This window comes from Marmota marmota, unplaced genomic scaffold (genome assembly GCF_001458135.2).
Source record: "Marmota marmota marmota unplaced genomic scaffold, marMar, whole genome shotgun sequence".
NCBI classification, from domain to species: Eukaryota; Metazoa; Chordata; class Mammalia; order Rodentia; family Sciuridae; genus Marmota; species Marmota marmota.
Window position 1 is genome coordinate 4,604,668 of NW_026000170.1, and position 7,136 is coordinate 4,611,803.

General features: G+C 32.1%; 1 pseudogene; it reads left to right on the plus strand.

Moving 5' to 3' along the window:
• The first annotated feature begins 5,685 nt into the window (after positions 1-5,685).
• LOC125611847 lies at positions 5,686-5,780 on the plus strand (annotated as a pseudogene).
• The last annotated feature ends 1,356 nt before the right edge of the window (positions 5,781-7,136 follow it).

Below are 7,136 nucleotides of genomic sequence, written 5' to 3' on the forward strand. Positions count from 1 at the left end.
TAAAGAAATTTTCTCCAGGTTTATGATGTCATTTTAATATCATAATAATCACATCATTTAGCAATTGGCTAACTCTCTAAAGATACAAATAGATGACACAATAATAATATTATTATACACAATAATAATAATATTAACATTTTGATAGTGCTTAAAAGATACTGCCTTATGCAATTTTTGTAAGAGTTTAAATCATACATGAATTTATGTAATGATGTTCCTGCCTCTTTTTCTGTTTACCACCACTTGATTTAAATATAATTTGAATTGGAAACTTTGCATAATTCTTTTCCAGGTTCTTATCAAAGAATTGAATCTTCATTCTCATACCTACCCAACTATACAGAAAGTCTCTTTATCATCACACTAAGACCAAAGTCTTAATATACCTCACCATATTATTTGTTTGGTTTGTTTTGATCTTTGAATGCTAACATTAAATTTATAACCCATGTCTTAAAAGTAAACAAACAAAACTCACAAAATTTTTGGCACTAAATTTGGTTTATCTATTTTTTTGTAGATTTTAATTTTACCTAATTTTTATCTATTCAAATAGGCTAATTTTTCATCTATCTAATTATATTTAGATTAAAACTACATGCTATTTAAGTCTGTATATCACAAACACACACACACACACACATGCATTCATCTTACAGGTTACAGGAAGTTGTGCAATAACATTGCTGTCCACATTTATGTTACAACTTTATTTAAAGTGACATTTTTGATGAATCCTAAGCACGAAGAAGGAAAGAAGGAAAATTGACTTCCAAACTGGCATTTTACAGACAAGGCATTTGTGAATTCCTTTTTTAACATCTTTCTTTGCTTTTGCCTCTTGCTCTTGCTGGGAAATAAATTTTTATTTAAGTGTTCTCAATACTGCCTGAAGATTATTTTTTGTTTCAGTTTATGTTTATTTCTAAAGTTTTCTTAATATTAATATTGGTAGTTTTCAATTAATATCTGAAAATAGTTGTTGTCTTGTGGCATCTTAATTTTGGACTTAACTCAGTTGTTTTGTCTTTTTCTTTTCCACTTAATCTTCTTAAAACCTCAATCCATATTCTATTTTCTTCCCTGTGCTTCATTACAGACAAAGAACTGTGTAGGTATTTGACAATTGCAGCAATAATTTGTTTAAAGTTTATTATGTGCCAGGTACTTTGTTGGGTGTGATGAAAACTATCACAGATGAGCCCCCTCCTCTCAGAGTTTATAGTCTGGAGTAAGAGACAGATGTAAAGTAAACAAAAATAATAATAATAATAAATAATAGCAAGATTCAGTCATGTATACAAGAAATACATACTGAATATCTAACATATGCCAATAATTTTACTAATCATTTGGGATACAGTCATCAAAAATTAGGGTTTTAAAAACCTACTATCATAGAGCTTTTGTTCAAGTAGAGCTTCATATATTATGAAGCAAAATGATAATAAGGTATAGTGATATATAGCTAAGAAAAATGACCTTGTCTTTTTCTGGACATTTGAGTTGTGATCTGAAGCATGAACATTATTATTAGGTAAGCACAAGAAAGGATAAAGTTGTGTTGAGAAGTTAGGATTATAGATTCCAAGAAGAAGGAGGAAGGACTTATAGTAGATAGGAAAGTGAAATTAAAAAAAAAAAAAATAGAAGACACTGGGTGGGGCTAGCATGTACTGAGAGGAATAGAGACATAAAAGAAAATTCTGAAGAGTTTGGATCAGATCAAATAATGCAGAGTTTTACAGCTATGCTAAATTCTTGGCTCTATTCTAAAAGCAATAGGAAATTATTAAAGACTTCAACTAAGCAAACAACATGATTATTTTTAAAATAAAGCACTATGCCAACAACAGAGAGCTGTGGTCTACAAAGAATGCAAGCTGATGTAGTGGAGGAAAAGAAAAAAATAATAGAGCTTCTACTTAGGTTGTTTTATTCTTTGAAATTTCTGTGTCATGTATTTTTAAAATAATTAGTTCACAGGCATATAGTGAGGTGTTGCTCGAAGTAATTTTCTATAAGGACTAATTATTAAAGAACTGTGTAGGTATTGTACAGATTGAGAAAACCCACTGCAGCAGTTACTTTATTTGGGAGAGAGTTTATGGTGTCTCATATTATGCTTCTGGTGGTTAAAGTAGAGTCAAATGAATGAACAAAAGATATATTTAATTATCTTTAATAAGAGACACTTCCTGAGTATGGTCAAATTAAAGTGGACTATAATAGTATCAAAATATCTAATAATATCAAGCAAAAGCAAAAGTTCAATTAAAGTTCAAGAGTGTTACTTATGGTAATTTGGAAGTCAGAAAAGATGGGAAAATTTGAGACCATAATTCAAAAATTTCATAAAGGTAATAGTAATCCCCCACCCCAACAAAGACACTCAAAAAATTATTTTTGAGGCTTGCAACAACAAAGAACAAAGATGACAAGTAACAATCTAGCTAAGTTACCAGTAATGATAGCTCTAAACTGTATTAAACTATCTCCTTCTTTCCACTACATTTCAATTTTAGACATATTTCTTAATGGCAGTCTTGGATATGTACAAGCCATTTGTAGTTTAAAAGGTTCTAATATCTCAAATTGCATAGGAACCTCAAAAAGGTTGTGATATCATCCCTTTCCTTAAAATTTCTTTAAAAAAAGTCTACCATTTGACATCAACACAGTTACGTTTCTTAAAAAACTCCAGAAGATAAAGAGATGTATTTAATTTGTAATGAATGATAAATTTTGACCTGTCTTTTTTCCTAACTTACTTTAAGTAATTTATGTTGATTTATAATGTATTGTTTTAATCAATGTATGATATGTTATCATGCAGAATGAAAGAAGTTAGATTTATTGATATCTAAAGCATTATAAAAAGCAAACTATATTGACTATAATGAGTCTAGTTTTATAGTATTATGCTGTATCATGGGCAAAATGAATTCTATAGATATAATTAATTTATGTCTAAAAGTGTGCTTTGGGGAAAAATAATCACAGGTAACAAAAAACACATTATTTGAAAAGACATTTATATTCTCAGTTTTCCCTTGATCAGTATCTCAGTTTTATTTGAAGCTTTGCACATTAGCTTTCTCCATTCCTTAATTTCATGAATAAAACAAGAAAAAATAAAATAGCCTTTAAAAATAATCATCTTATTTCGGGAAGTGTATTAACACTAGAACTTCTCTCCTTATCTATCATTTTGATAGAATGAAAACTGCCTTATAGATAAAGATTAAAACTTTATTTCATATCATTTTGAATCCATCATTCTCACAGTAAAATGTAACACAGAAAATTCACATATAGGATACAATACTCCTGAATTATATTTGAAAGCATATTTAAAATTCATGATAATAACACATTTTCAGAATGTCAATATTTGAAAAGTTTTTAAAAGTCACATTTATAGTTCTTACAGAAGTTCAAAATCTAAGTATTAAGTATATCTCAAACTTCAGTTCTCTTTATGAAAATCAATATGAACAGAGAGATAAACTACATTTCAGTAACAGGCTAGAGATTTGTCAGTGAAACTTTTCAAACTATTCACATTATTTTCTGATGGCAAAGACATCTCAAAAGAAGTATGATACAGTCTATGAATACCATCAAACCTCCTCACTATCTTACATTCATCAATAGATGGTAGATTTGCTTTTTATGACAAGATGAATATATTTCAAATGCAGCTGTTATGAAAGTAGCTGACATTATGAATAAGAAATGGGAAGAAGGGCATATCTGCTGGAGCTAATTTTAGGAAACTAGACAGGCATCAGTTATTACACCAAATCGTCAAAGATTATCTGAAAATGCTAATATAGACTGTGTTACCACTACCAAGAACCCCCTTATTACCCGTGGCTGTCCAGGGATGCTGGATTCATTTTTAAAAGATGGAAAACAGCTCTCTCACAGAAACTTGGAAACTTTCTCGAGCTCATGCTGGTTGCCAGAAGTATAAGAACATGTAAAACAAGGTGTCAAGCTCCAGTAACTATGTAAAATTTGAAAATAATACAAAATATAATATACACTCATTCACAGAGTATTTTTGCAGACCCTTTTCATACATTATTTATGTCCACTGAACATAGTCCCATAACAATCAAAGAACAAGCCTTTAAGTTATCATGCAAGAGCTTGTTATTCTTACAAATTCCAAGTCAGAGGTGTTTGTTAAGGTAGTGTTGGACCCAACCCACTATACTGAAGGCTTGTTCCTGAATTTGTCCATTTTTTTCCTCAAAGACCCTACCTACATAGAAAGAGTATCTGGTTTTGGACCAAATAGATTGCTCATATTAATGAATTACATATCTTAACATGAAGATAAGGACTTACAAGGACCACAGAATAAGTGTATGATACATTTGAACTCTGAGTAAATAATTTTAAAAATTATAAATTAGTCTATGATAAAAAAAAGAATGCATAATAATAGAGGAAGGCAGATTACATTTCATTAAGCCATTATTCAAAGAGAGACACAAAAGTGGTGTTACTGCTAATGTTCCAGTCAAGTGCATGCTGTATGTTCACTTGGTAAATCAAGATTACTCAGAAAATTTCCTCTTATATACTCCATTTAAAACTTATAACCCTGATATTTTTATGTTTTAGTTACAAATTTTTTTCTGGTACCCTTAACCTTATGGCACATACAATCATCTAACATTCTTAGCCTCATTAAGCCTATAATTAAATCTGCCATTCACTGTCAGAAAAACTTGCCTAAGTATGCAATGTGGTATACTATGGTTGTGTGACTGCTATGTGACTCTGCATCTATTTTCTTTGTCCCTTCAAAATAGTATATAAGAACTGCTTCCAACGTGTAGGTAATATGAAAATTTAACAAAGCAAAAGCTCTTCACCTTTTCAGGAATGTGAAGGAAGCCCTAAATACACAATTTCAAAAAGGCAGTCCACGAAAAAGCACACGAAACTCTTAAAAGTTATTCCAGCAATCCAACTGTGGTTATGTTGACCAACCTCCATCCTTCCTCTTTCTGCCCTTAAATACTCCATATTTTAGTCAGCTTTTCTCACTGCTGTGACTGAAAGGACCTGACCAGAACAACTGTAGAGGAGGAAAGGATTATTTGAGGACTCACAGTTTCAGAGGTCTTAATCCATAGAAGGTAGGCTCCAATCCTTGGGGCTGGAGGTGAGCAGGACACCATGGTGGAAGAGTGTGGCTGAAGGAACCAGCTCACAGATTCATCAGGAAGCAGAGAAAGACCCTAGTCTCCAGATACAAAATATATATCCCATAGCCACGGCCCCACTGAACCACTTCCTCTAGACCCGGCACCTGCCTCCAGTTACTGCTCCGTTAACCCCATTAATTCACTGACTAAATTAAGGCTATAACCCAATCATTTCTCTTCCAAACCTTGCATTGTCTCACATATAAGCTTTAGGGAGACATCTCACATCCAAACCATAACACCTCAGTTTATTGTAAAAACATTCTACATTCAATTTCTATGAGATCACCTTTTTCAAAGGAGTGGGATAATGTAGTATTTATCTGTCTATATTTAACCATTCCTCAATTTATATATACAGATCATGTCATGTGTAATAAAAACATATAATGCTATCTGCCAATTAAAGCACACAAACACACACACTGTATCATCCTTAAAGAAAGGAAAACAGGCAGCACACATATTAAAATTGGAAGGACACAAAGAAGATTACCATGGCCCCTGCTCAAGGATGACATGCAAATCCGTGCAGTGTTTCATATTTGGAAAAAAAAAAGAAAGAAAGAAAAGAAAACAGTAACATCATATCCCTGAAAGGATTTAGCCAAGGATCCCAAGGATGTAGCCAAGCCAGGGGAACTTTGAGAGCCTGCTCTGTGCTAGAATGCCTGTATAGCTTTTATCCAGGCCACTGACTTCTCTCATGTGTGCTGGGAACTAGGACATGTTGGTGTTATCTGTAGAAAGCTGCTTTCTTCCATGCACTTCAGGGTAGAGGCTCCTTGGAATGCTGGTCATACAAGGACCAAAAGAAAAAAAAAAGTAAATTAATGATATCATTGCTTCATTATAAAACTTTTATAAAAACTCCTTTCCCTGAAGCACAGCTGATTCAAATCAGAGCACCAGGGAGAGAGATGTGCTCATTCAGGCAACTGCCCCTGGACAAAGGGTTGTGAGGGATAGAAGGCATAATTTTCTGGTGAAAAACCCAGAGGCACCTTGCGAAACAAGTGCACCTAACCAGCCTATTACCAGTGAACCTTCTGGAGAAGCACCTGCTCTTGTTCTATTAACTATTGAAATATGATTATTGATGTGTGCAAATATAATTATGGAATTGCCTATTTTTCAATTTGTATAATATACTTTGAAAACTTGTTGCTTTTGTTTTAATTATTTTAAAATATATATATGAGAAATTGGTTTCTTTATTAGTATGTAATCATCCATTTTAGTCACAGTAATACCTTCCATTACAAAGCCTATTTTTCTCATATGAACATAAATATCTAGCTTTTTTATTAGTGCTGAAATTGCATATTTTCCATCCTTTAAACTAATCTGCAACTTTGTATTTAAATGAATTTCTTGTAGATAGCATACAGATGAATCTTTCCTTTTATCTAACATGAAAATGTGTCATTTTATTGATGTATTTAGACTATGTATTTTACTGCAGTTCTTGATGTAGTTTATAAAAATCTACCAAATTTCTAGAGATTTTTCAATTAGTTCCATCTATTTTTTTTCTGCTTTCTTTTGAGTTATTGGGGGTATTTTTATACCTTTTGTTTACTGTACTATTGACAACTTTTTTCACTTTTGAAATTATTCTATGTCTTATCATATGCTTTATAGTACACTTACTTAATTATTAATAGTTGTTCTTAAAATAAAAGTACTGCATTTCCCATGTGCTTTAAGGACATTTTGTGGCTTTCAGTTGCAGCATCACGGTTTACCACACACTTAGCAATTTGAAACAGCATCCATTTATATCATAGTGCTCAATTCAGAAGTCTAACTCAGCATAACTGAATTCTCTGCCTAGAATCTCCCAGTCTAAAATAAGTGTGTTAATCAACATTGTGAACTGATCTCAGTCTGGGGGAGGGGGGG